Here is a 13,138-nt window from a genome sequence, read left to right as displayed (position 1 = left end):
TATACACGTTCATGTGGCTCAATCTTGGTGGACTCAGAGTCGCACATAGTTTGAACTTATATAGTCATTTCCAGCTTTCCTTCTAGTTTCTCCTTACTTCCAGCCGCTGTCTAATCTGGGCTAGAGCTATTTCTATCCATTGCCTTTACTGCTGGGAAAGCAGGCAGGCCTCCCCTGCTTCCCCCTGTGAACTTTAGCTTCAGAAATGCCTTCCTGATGACTTCATAGAGGCATCTTGGTGGCTAACCCGAGTTCTGCCCAGAATCCCCTACATCTTGTCCTGGTAATTGACTCTATAATACTCCTCCTCCTTGAACTGGTTCCTTACATTGGACAGGCTCATCTTAGTCTATTTGGTTCCACAATGTTTCAGAAAGGTGTGGTTTTCTCTCAATTTTGCCCTCATAGTTTTACCCTACTTTCTCTCACCCTGGATCCCCAACCCTATAACAGGTGTTCCCTAAAATCTGTGACAGTGCTTGGCCATGTGATTAGGAGAGAGAGGTTGGTTCATTATATGGTTAGGTTGTGGAATGCCATCAGAGCCAATGACTAGAAACCTGCAAGCCAGAGTTTGGAACTTAGGTTTCAAGATATCTGTGTGGCCCTGTGCAGGTGGGCAATCCACTCTGTGTTAGAATTCCTTCATTTATGAAAGTAGACAACAGGGACTCATGTGATTATTAGAAAGAGCACTGTTTTCTGAGCCCTGTGCTAGGCTCTTCATTCTCATGTTCTTATTCAGTCCTCAGAGCATTCTTGTGGTAGAGTAAGTGAGTGGCAGATGCACTTAGGAAAACATGCATATGGGTACACACACGTGCACAGGTTATTTATACTGTAAATTCTAAACATGCCTAATAAAGTTATATTAGGAGACAGTGTGGTATCATAGAAAGAGCATGGGCTTTGGAAAATTTACAGAGACCTGAGTTTAAATCTCACTTTTATCCTGACAAAAGCAGTAGTACTTTGGGGACAATTTACTTTTTAAAAGAAGCAAATACAGAATTTTGGTAAAAAAATAGGTACAATTAAATTTTTTTAAATTAAAAAATCTCACTACTCATACCACTGGTGTGGCTGTATAGGCTCTTTGGAAATAGAACATTGACTCTATTAAGATAGAGAATGGCAGCTGGGCACGGTGGCTTATGCCTATATAACACTTAGGGTGGATGAGGCGGGAGGGTTGCTTGAGGGCAGGAGTCCCAGACCAGCCTGAACAAAAACGAGACCCCATCTCTACAAAAAACAGAAAAATCAGTCAGGCATGGTAGTGTGCTCCTGTAGTCCCAGATACTCAGGAGACTGAGGCAGGAGGATTGACTGAGCCCAGGAGTTTGAGGTTGCAGCAAGCTATGATAATGCCACTGCACTCTAGCCTAGGTGATGGAGCGAGACTCTATCTCAAAAAAATAAAAAGATAGAGAATGGCAAAATTCCCATCATGGATTAACTGTAAGATTCCTGAATTCTCCAGTAAACTCAAAGAGGTGAAAGTGGAAGAAAAGTGCTGGCCCACTGGTTTGGCTGCAGCATTAAAGCAAACCCTAAGGATAACTTAACACTCCAGTGTAAAATATGCATAGGGGAAATTTAGGGCTCTACTCAGATAATCCAGGAGTAGGGGAAAGAGATCCCTTGCCCCCCGATAGGCAGTCATTGGTCATATAGTTCATTTTTCCTTCTTTCCTGTATGGTATCATTATCTAGGCCTCTTCTCTTTGTCAGGACCATTTCTATTCAAGTATCTGATGATTTGTTTAATCAAAATTGCATTCTCTGAATAAGAACTTCAGAAATTAAGAACTTATGCCACATTTTAAAGAAACCACTGGTAATTTTTGCATAAACATTAATTTTTGAATCAAGAAAAAAAGATTAAAATCACATGTCAGACAAATTTAGATAAAACCTAATGAAAAATGTTCCTGTTATTGATATATTCTAACATATGTACATGCTTCATGGGTCCACTAAAATTAATCTATTTTCTTGCTGAAGAAAGCTCTTCTAATGATTTTTACTGATATTATTTAGCTATTTAATTATGCATGACAATTGATGGATGGAGAACAATTTTTCAAGTTAAGGTATTTGCTCATATTAAAAGATATTTTCTCTTCTCTGTCTTTAGAGTTTTTTTGGGTTTTTTTTGTTTTTTTGAGACAGTCTTGCTCTATCACGGTGGGTAGAGTACGGTGACATCATCACAGCTCACTGCAACCTCAAACTCCTGCGCTCAAGCAATCCTCTTACCTCAGCTTCCTGAGTAGCTGGGACTACAGGCACATGCCATGATGCCTGGCTGATTTTTCTATTTTTTGTAGAGATGGGGGTCTCGCTCTTGTTCAGGCTGGTCTCAAACACCTGAAGATTGCTGAGACAATCTTCCTGCCTCTGCCTCTCAGAGTGCTAGGATTATAGGCATGAGCCACCACTCCTGGCCTTTTAGAGATCTTTTTTTGAGTTTATGTAATACTTAATCTTTAAAAACATTTGAGAGGCCCTTAGTGTAAAGATTGTTAAATGTAATTTAACTTTTAAAAAGCCTCTTCCCTGTCAAAGAAAGGATCATTGTTTTTGCTGAATTATAAATGTTATTATGTAATTTCAAGCTTCCAGAGATTTTAATATCTTAAAGTTCAGCAACCTGTCTTTGAAAGTCAGAATGCCTGAGAGAATCCCATTTCCATATCTAAAATTAGCAATGACATGCAGAGACTACAGGCATTTCACCAGACATGGTAATTACATGTTTTTTTCTTTTTAAGAAAACCTGAAAAAAAAAAATCAAGCAGTTAGCTCTTTATTAAATAAACAGTCAGCCAGGTGTGGTGGCTCACACCTGTAATCAGTCCTAGCACTCTGGGCGGCTGAGGCAGAGGATTGCTTGAGGTCAGGAGTTTAAGACCAGCCTGAGCAAGAGTGAGACCCCCATCTCTACTAAAAATAGAAAAATTAGCTGGGTGCAGTGGCTCATGCCAATAGTCCCAGCTACTCAGGAGGCTGAGGCAGGGCGATTGTTTGAGCCCAAGAGTTTGAGGTTGCGGTGAACTATGATGACACTACTGCACTCTACCCAGGGTGAAAGAGTGAGACTCTGTCTCAGAAAAACAACCACCACAACAACAACAATAACAAAAAAGCCATCTATCTTTGGGCAGTACCTCTGTCCATTTATTTGATTTGAGAATGGTGTGGTTATGTATCTATAATGTGTTCCTTACCACTGCCCATTTTTTGATTTAGAATTTTATTTTTCTCTGAACAAATCTATTAGGTCACATAAATGTTCTCATATTTCCTAATTTTGTTTATAGATAACTATGTTTGTGAAATACACCTTTGCCAAATTTACACCAGGTGCCTTTCTATATTTTGAGCATATTCTGTGCATGTTCTATTTGCACCATGGAGGCCAACATGTCAGCTTTGCCTTGTGACTTTAAACATACACTAACTTCTTAGAGACTGTGGAGAATTCACATTTGCAGTTGGCCCCTACATGTAGTATTTGGCAACTGATTATCATGTATAAGGGATGTGTCTCCTCCTTCACATTTGGGAAATTGACCTTGGGGAAGAGATTGAGGTAGGACCAAAGGGAAAAAGGAAAGTCCTTTCTGGGGATAGGGTGACCTTCTCTTGGCATCTGGATTCTCCACTCTCTGCTATCAGGCTGCCGTGCTTGGGCAGCTGGCTGTGTTCCCAGCCTACAGAGGATTGCTGCTCAGGGCTAGAGTCCTAGCCCCACTAGGCAGATCATCTGGGATTTTTGATTACCACCTCTGTATTCCACTGGCACATATAATTCAGAACTTACTGTAATTTATATCACCTTGAAGCCTAGTAAGTGTGGTCTTTACTAGCATCTTAATATCTGTCAAATTATTTTTCCCCCTATTGTTAAAAGTAAGAAGATCTTGTATTGAATTTGAGAAATGAAAAAGTAGGGGACTAGGGCCGGGTGCGGTGGCTCATGCCTGTAATCCTAGCACTCTGGGAGGCCGAGGTGGGCGGATCGTTTGAGCTCAGGAGTTCGAGACCAGCCTGAGCAAGAGCGAGACCCCATCTCTACTAAAAATAGAAAGAAATTATATGGACAGCTAAAAATATATATAGAAAAAATTAGCCGGGCATGGTGGTGCATGCCTGTAGTCCCAGCTACTCGGGAGGCTGAGACAGGAGGATCCCTTGAGCTCAGGAGTTTGAGGTTGCTGTGAGCTAGGCTGACGCCACGGCACTCACTCTAGCCTGGGCAAGAGAGTGAGACTCTGTCTCAAAAAAAAAAAAAAAAAAAAAAGAAAAAGTAGGGGACTAATATCAGAACAGTGGTATAGCAACTAGCAGTACTGGGTGGGGAAAGCTTTGTACTATTGGACTTGTCAGATTGCTTGCTACCTGCAACAGTGCTATTCAATTTCACATTTAAAAATGTACTTGAATCTAAATTGGACACCCCCCCTTTAAAATTCCTCAGTAATTTTCTATAATGTAGTGAAAAGGTATAGCTCATACCTGTAGCCATAGGCAGAATCTGGCCTGCAGACTTGTTTATTTGTCCTGTTCAGCATTTAAAAGCCTGTAAATTTTGCATAAGGACCAGATTCTCAGCATCCCTTGAAAACCTGGAAAATGTGTCAATATTGAGTCCTTATTCTTGTGCTGGCTGGAAAAAAGCAACACCTCCTCCCCTTGGTTTGGGCAGTCTGCCATACCAGCTGGTGCCTTGCCCTCAGCCTGCTTGGTCCATTGAAATTACTAGTCTCGGCCCTCCAGGCACCCTGGAAAACCCCTCCATCCTTATTTTTCCCTTTTGTGTTCACATCCACCCTCTCCCTAACCTGTAGAACAACTCACAGAGCTCCAAGGAAGGGGCCATGATCTCTAGCCTCTGGACCTTTGTGCATTATAATCCCTCTTCTTGAAATATCTTTCCCCACTTCTTCCTCCTGGGTGATTCTTACTTAGCCTACAAAACCCAGCTTGATCATGGTGTTTGGGAAGCCATCCCTGACACCTCTTCCTTCCTGCCTGGTAGTATTAGCTGCCCTTCTGCAGAGCGCCCTTCACTGTTCTTGGTACCTCGGTCATAGGGCTTAGGCATACTGTATGTTAACTGTTGAGTTACATGCCCTTAGATCGAGAGCCTGGTTGGCAGGGTCTGTCCTACGCTTTTCTGTTTATTGAGCTACTCATGATTCTTGGCATGTAGTAAGCTCTCAATACATTATTTTTATTGATATGTTGTAATATTGGCAAAGGCAGTGGTTAGCTGCACATAAGAATTACCTGGACAGCTTTAAAAAATCTCAATATCCAGGCCACACCCCAGGGTAATTAAATCAGAACCTCTGAAAGTAGGGCCCATACATCAGTAGTTTTTTAAAACTCTTCTGGTGATTCCCATGTGCAGCCAAAGTTGAGAGCAACTAGTCTAAGGTATTTAACCAGGGTAATCTAAAGAAAAGCAATTCACCATGATATAGTTTGTGATTAAAACATTTGGTGATGATTTTAGGAAAATCCACCTGAAATGAACATTTTTACTTAACTGTGGTAACACATGGCATTTTAACAAGTAGGCACCTGTCTTCAAGAAATCAGTTTCTCCGAGAATGAACAATTTTGTAAGCTATATTGGTGACAAATAGCTAATCAGCAATGTCATTAACAGTACATTAACAGCTTTTTGTAATTTTGGTAGTTATGTTATATAACCATGTGCCATTTTCTACCTTGTTGCATTTTGATTTAACTTTCAAGTGAATTATTTTTTAGGCATTCTATAAATTAGATTAGGCATTTATTGAGTTTCCAATGCAACCATTTCTCTTTTTTGTATCTTCTTTGTTTTATATTGGGGCTGCTAGTTGGAAGAAAGACAAACAAAAACAGAACATTAACTAGTGTCAGGTGTGGTTAACATACTTGAGATAAAAGCCGTTTTAATTTGGTGAAAACTCTCACCAGCTGCATTGTCTAATAATTAAATAATCAGTCCTGAGCTCATGATTAGTTTGGAGAGCGTTCAGAAAAAAAAAATAGTGAATGAGTTGAGGAAACATTTATGAACTGGTATTGCCTTTATTTTGGAGAATAATACACTGAGGTGAAAAAATTTCTGTACGGGCACTTTTTTTGTGAATGGTAACTTGATTTTGTTTCCACTGAGAATGAGGTAGGAGGCAATTGGTTTAAAATAAAGGGAGTTTTAGAGATTTATGTCTAAAGAATCATTTCTTGTTTATAAAGACTATTAGACAGTGATATTCACTTTGTGATCTCTTCCCTAGGAGAGCTTTATGAAGAGGTTAAAGCTGTCGGTCTGACCAGAAAACTTCTTGAGATTTCTTTTATCTCTCTGATTGGAAAATCTCTTCCAATTAATCTTTTATATCTGAAGCAAATGATCTTTTTCACATTGCCCATTTATCTCACTGATAAAGCTGGTTTATCTACATTGAATCCAGCCATAGTACCTTGTTGGTGTAGTAATTTAGATTTTCTAAGGATTTTCTGGGTATTCAACTCCATTTTCCCCTTAGCTAACTGAGGCTAGGTGGGAGGGATCTGGTTGTTCTAACTTCCCTTCGCCAGGATTTCCCTCCTTATAGGAAGGAAGGGGGTGATGCTGGGCTCAGAAGAGCTGCAGGAATCTTATTAATATGGTAGAGTTCTGATAGTGGCTGCCTTAGGAGCCTTGGCCTGGAGCTGGGGGCCTCTCCTTCCTGTGGAGCGCTCCTTGCCCCCAGCTGGCTCATTCCCAGGCCAGGAACAGGGGCATCACTTGACCTGAAAGGAGAAGCAGCCAGCCCGCAAGAGCCAGGTCTGAGGCTCTACCCAGCTTGGCTGTCACCTTCAGGCTCCTGAGGACACCTGGCATATAATTATGTGCCTTGAGACAATGGCTTCCCTCTCAGGGTGGAGAAGGGAACTGATTAATCAGTCAGCCTAGTGCACTCAGCTGGATCTCTCTTCATAGCTTAGTGAATCAGGGGTTGAATTTTGAACTTCTTCTCTCCTTTCTCCTTGTATTTTAGAGCAGCCCCTTTCTTGGGGGGAAGAGGAAGGTCACCAGCGGGGGCATTCTATCTTCCTGATCACTTGTCCTTCTGCTTACTGCTCCTGCTGCCAACTGTCTTCCTTTCCCACTCACATGATCAGGGAACATACATTAGATGTGATGAAGAAGTGGTGGCAGTGGCCACAGAAGGGTGCGAGTGCTGGCAGCCGGGGGAGGGGAGGGCTGCCAGCTTCCATGTCGGCCTGCCTGGCATCAGCGTTCTTCCCAGAATCTGCTTCAGAGGCCCAGCTCTGCCAGCACAAGGCTGCTGTTTGGAAATATAGAGTTCTGATCTAATTCTGATAAAATACATTTTTTTCCTTGAGTTACTTAGATTGTTATCCTGATTCCCTCCGTTCCTTTGACTGTGGAGATTACCGTTAACATTGCCATGATGGTGGTTCAGTGGGAAAGTTGACTGTATTTACTATGGCTCTGAAGTAAAAAATTTCCAGTCCCTATTTCATAACCCTGCCTCTATCTCCCTCTTCTTCCTCACATGGAGTTTCTCACCTGAATGCTCAACTTTAGTTCTCAGGCCAATCTGGGGCCAAAACAAATAGTATTTAGACAGCTTCAACTCCTCAACCAGTGCGTGTGTGTCGGGGGGGTGTGTGTGTGCAGGTTACCTTTCCAGACGGGCGACCTCCTGGACTCCTATGGTGCCAACCGAATCTCAGCTTGCCCCTCTAGCTACTTTGTGCCCTGGTTTCTAGCTTCACATTGATAGCACTGGGCCTTGGGAGTTGAATTTGTGAAGATCGTTGGTGCCAAGTGTGACATCTTTAGCAGCAATGGCACTGTGTCTTAGCTTGCTCTTGCCATCTCTCCCACGGGGAAGTAGAGTCCTGGCCTGAGCTTAGAGCCCTACTGCTTGCCCGTATCACCTGCCTATCTGACTTCTCAATGTCATCTACTCCATGCTGTATTTTGGTACTTTTTGTGGGGAGATGAAGGCTTATGGAATGAAAAGGGCAGGTTTAATCCTTGACAGACTTGGCTCAAATACTAGGCCTGGCACTCCTTACTTGTGTGATCTTGGGTAAGTTTTTCTGTGGGCCTCAGTTCTTCATCTGTAAAACGAGGGTCTTAATTCCTATCTTACAAGTTTGTGAAGATTATATGATATACTCTATGTAAAATACCTAGCACACTTCCAAGCCCTTAGGAGGAATTCATATTTTAAGTCTTTTCCTTTCTCTGCTATCTCTGCTTGGTGTCTTGCATCATGACTGACATTACCATGCCCTTTGTACACAGGAAGGCACTTTTCTTGCTTGACTGCACTTCTGTAATTGGCTTTTGCACTTGGGTCACTTTTCCCAGTCTCTGCTTAGTGTGTGTTAGTAGGTCTTGGGCCAGGTTTTCTTCCTTACTGTCCTGGGTTTCCTGAAGAGGGGATTATGCAATTGTACAAAAGGGACAAAATTCAAGAAAGGAGCTGCTTTTATTGCTTTCTCTCCTGTCCCAATTTGCTAGCTGTTCCTGTGATTAAAATCAGCCTTTATGTATTTACCTATAAGATGGGCATGTGGTTGTACATGTTTAGAATCTGGAGTCTTCTAGTTTCTAAGTTGTTTAGCTCTGCAAGGAAAATAACATTTGTTGCTATTAAATTGGTCCCCAGTGACCATTTTCTTTTTCTACTCTATAGCTACCAAGCAGGTAGGCATGAATCAGCAGAGTTGAAAATATTTTAACCAGAGACATTTGGACCTGCCACCAGAGTTATATTGCCCAGACAAAGGCAGAGATCAACCACCCAACTGACAGGGGATCTAGCTACTAGCATTTGCTTATGAATGGCCCATGAGAAAATTCTGGATGCAAATTCAGTATCTAAAGAGAAAATTTAGGAGGTCATAACTGTAGATTATTTTGCCTTGCATAACAAAAGCAGAATGTCATTTAAAATATATCTCATCATGCACCCTAGTGTTGATGAACTGGATCCAGTTTGTGACATCTGTTAGGCTGACTTGATGGTTATTGTAAGGTTTAGGGAGTGTTAAAAAGCCTGTTTTACTAGTATCATAAAGTGAATGGAAAATATTTTCTATGATTTCAAATAATAGAACCCCAGAGGCCTTTGATTGTATTGAAAGAGCCCACAATCAGCTCAAATCTCCTAGGTTTCTGTTCATTATGTTATGAGCCTTTGAAATAGTTCTAATTAGACTGGAGAAAGCATTGATTTTTTTGGTGACAGATTAATGCCTAAATTGGAATATGCAAAGGCATGGAAATAGAGGAAATAAATACTTAAACTTCTAAAACTCCTATAATGAAGGGGTCTAAGTAAAGGGCTGCTGTTCCTTACACTTAATGGAATGTGTATGAAGTGACTAGACCAAGTACTGATCCCCTTCTATTTCCCTCTCTTCTCCCCTCTCTGAAATGAATAGCACTGGAGTAAATCAAGACCCTGAATCAGTGCTACAGTTCTCATCTCTTAGAGTCACTGAGCCTTGCTTGGATTGTGCTTTCTAACACAGGGGTTGGTAAATTATGGCCTACACCCAGTTTTTGTGTAGCTTCACGAGCTAAGAATGGTTTTTATTTTTTTAAAGGGTTAGAGAAAACAAAAATGAATATTCAACAGAAAACCTACGTGGCTCACAAAGCCTAAAATATTCGCTGTCTGGCCCTTTGTAGAAAAAGTTTGCCAACTCTTATTTTAATATATTATGAATGAAATCTTTTTATGAGCTTAAATTGAGCATTCTAAATTGTGCCCTCTGTAAGGTCAGTTTAGTGGAAACATGGAAAAGGTGTGGGCTTTAGAGCTGGACAGACTTAGTTCTGAATCTATGACTTTCTACCTGGAGAACCTCAGAAAAGTAACTTAAGCCCTCTAAGCTTCAGCTTCCTTGGGGTTGTTATAACTCAGTGCCTTCCACTTAGCAGGATCACAGTAGATGATAATTCTTTAGTCAAAAAAATAGTACACCACCTATAAAGCCTGGAAGCTGTAAAAAGATTGTAACAGGCTTGTGTGCAAATGGGCAAGGTGGGAAGAAAGGCTTTGTGAACACCCAGGGCTTGCCAGACACTTGGTGTGGCCCTGAGTGAGCATCATCCTATCACTTCAGTCCCAAGGCAGGTCCCCTGATTGTGGTATCGCTGTTCCTTCAAAGCTAGCTCCTGCTTCAGACTTTGATGAGGGCACTTTTCTCTCAGGTCACCACTTTGGTGCCTTCCATGTCTTTCAGCTGCCTGAAGTTGTTCATGTCTTTGGGCCTATGTACTTAACAGAATATATGTGGACATTTGGGCCTTTGATTGTGGTTTGCTGCCAAGAACTGTTCTTTCTCCCCTCTTCTCACCTTCCCCTTTTCTTTCTTAGAGACAATGTGTGGATTTATTGGGTCAGAAAGAATTTGATCCTTCTTAACTGTCCCTTTCCTAAATTGTCACTGTAATTTCCAAGTAACTTTAGGCAACGGATTTAAACTGTTGTTTCCTTTTCTTTCTTCATAAAATGAAATTGTGCTTTATACCAGGAGGACTCAAGAACATTGCATTCTGGGATGAAAGTGTGTACTTTTCAATGGAGGCCAAAGTTTTGGGTGTGATTTTAGAGAAAAGCTTCTTTTTGCTTGCTGTTTTGGAATGACTGGGCTGGAAAGTTCTCTGGCTGTGTAGTTATGCACTGCTTGATTTTAAGAGAAAAAGTTTGATAGAATTATTCCTTTAGAGCCTTACATTCAGTCTATGAGATTCCACGAGGCTTTAACCAAGAGAGGGTATGCAAAGATCAGGCTGTTCTCCCTTTCCCTGGAAGGGTGGGACTGCTTGGCAAGTCTGGCCTTAGAGGAAGTGTTTAGTGTGTGACGTCAGGGACTGGGGCTGCTGGCCAGGATTTCTCACACTGTGATTACAGGTAGCAAATGCCAAATTAGAGTTCTGCACCCCTAGCACATGGCTGCATTTAGCAGGAAGTGAAGAAACTTGAGTGTGAGAAAGTCCCTGCCAACCTTATAAGAAAGCTGATGATGCTTAGAAAGCCATTTATTTATGTAGCATTTTTTCTTCCAGGACAGCATGTGCTTGTTAATATGTTACTTAAATATTCTGTAAGGACATGCCTTTTGTCCCCTTAGGTCTTATTAGTAAGGACCTTTTTGTTGTTTAAGGGCCAAATGGCAGTTTTTTTCTGAACTGGCTTGGGAAACCCTAGTGTTTCTGGATGTCAAACATGGTAAGTTTTATGTTATGTGTATTTTACCACAGTTAAGAAATTCTGTTTTAAATCTCCAAATTATGGAGAGGCAATTGACTTTCAGCATTAAAAAATTATTAAATAGCAGCTATCTCTTCGTGGTTTTAATTTTCTCCTTTGGCTTTTTTATATTTCCCCAGCTTTCTTTTCTTTTTTTTAAGAAGATACGTTTATAATCAGATAAAATTTTTAAAAATTTTTAGCAATTTTCTATGAACACTAACAAATAATACCCCTCCATCCTCACACTTCTGTGGCACATTTAACCCATTGATTTAGCTTCATGCATTCATTTAAGGCATAAATTTTTATTTTCATACCTAAAAATATTATTCTCTGATAATTCTTGTCTTAGAGATTCAGACTGAATGAAGTGAGTTTGATTCAGTGGAACATTGTGCATACACTGTATGTCTACTTTATTCTAGAAAATAATTTTTGATAGCTTGACTATATAGATCTCTATCTGAAACAAGTAAAATGTGGCAATCGTATGGTTTATACACGTGAGAAACTTTGTTTATAGATACAGAGAAAAGTAAAGATTTTTTATTATCTAGGGTTTTATCTTTTAAAAACTGCAACTGGTTAAGATATAGTAACTGGCTCAGACCAAAAGAGTATTAAATTAAGGAAATATTTAAGAAACTGCCTCTCTTCTCCCATTTAATAGCACATTTCATTGCCTTCCGCCTCTCTGTAGAGCTTATTTTCATGCTTATCTGGGCAGTTGAGTTCTGAGAGGGTCCGAACAGTAGATACTGTCACAGAGCAGGCTAAGTCTGGAGCACAGGGCAGGGTAAACTAGCTTCTGCCTTGGTAGAAGTAGGTGGATGATTCAAAGAAAGGGACTTGAGACACTCGGCATTCTCTGCACCTTTCTTCTCATTTCTGCACAGTTATATTTTACCTATCCTTTAGGAACTGGTTTAAATGTTCTTCCGTGAGGCTATATCTAATTCTTCTACTCCTGGTTGAAAAATGGTGATGGACACCTTGGAAAAAAAGGGAGTATTAGGGAGGACATTTAAAAGCAAGGATCCGAGCTGAAGTTTTCAATGCCCTAAATGATGACCGTGAACCCCGACCATCATTGTCTCATGAAAAGCTTCTAATTAATGAATTAATTTGGGAGTATTTAGAATTCAATAAATATAAGTATACAGCATCCATCCTCATAGCAGAATCTGGCCAACCTGTAGTTCCATTGGACAGACAATTTCTCATTCGTGAACTAAATGCATTTGAAGAATCAAAAGATATTACAATACCTCTTTTATGTGGAATTTTAGCTCAATTTCTTACATGGAACTAAGGATGACATCCAGAATGCATTTCTGAAAGGGCCTTCACTTCAGCCTTCAAACCCAAATCTTGGCAAACAACCTAGTAGAAGAAAGCAAATGGATGATCACCTAAGAAAGGAAGAGGGGAAAAGTGCTAATATTGAAGATTTTCGTATTTCTCAAGCAGTAAAGAGATGACACTTATATTTGGGGTATCTTTTATCTTAAAATTGTATGTATTAAATAACTTACTTATTGTCCCAATGTTACCAAAATGCACCACTAATATTTGTACTTTGTAGAAATTTGAGTTTCTGCAAAACATTTAGCCCCTCATGTTTAACTGCATTTGTGAATAAAAGCCACTGTCATCAAGCTTCTTGGGTCTGACTTGAAAGAGAATGTATTGTTTTTAGGAAGTATTTTAAAGGTCCTTACATTTGTGAGAAATGAAAGGGCTTTTTAGTACCTTGTACATTCTCCTAAAAAATATATATAGGTCTCTATAACCATATGCTCTGCTCTTTGACATGGCACATTAATTAAATTTTCTTCAGC

General features: G+C 40.4%; 1 protein-coding gene and 1 pseudogene across 1 annotated transcript in view; both read left to right on the top strand.

The window, feature by feature from the left end:
* Positions 1 to 13,138, top strand: part of PPM1L (protein phosphatase, Mg2+/Mn2+ dependent 1L) — a 259,267-nt gene that overhangs the window by 38,326 nt on the left and 207,803 nt on the right. The window lies entirely within an intron of this gene.
* Positions 12,276 to 12,778, top strand: LOC138387742 (centrosomal protein 20 pseudogene; annotated as a pseudogene).

The sequence above is a fragment of the Eulemur rufifrons genome, chromosome 7 (assembly GCF_041146395.1).
Source record: "Eulemur rufifrons isolate Redbay chromosome 7, OSU_ERuf_1, whole genome shotgun sequence".
Taxonomy (NCBI): domain Eukaryota; kingdom Metazoa; phylum Chordata; class Mammalia; order Primates; family Lemuridae; genus Eulemur; species Eulemur rufifrons.
The sequence above is the reverse complement of the archived record's forward strand: the minus strand, read 5'-3'. Positions and strand labels throughout refer to the sequence as shown.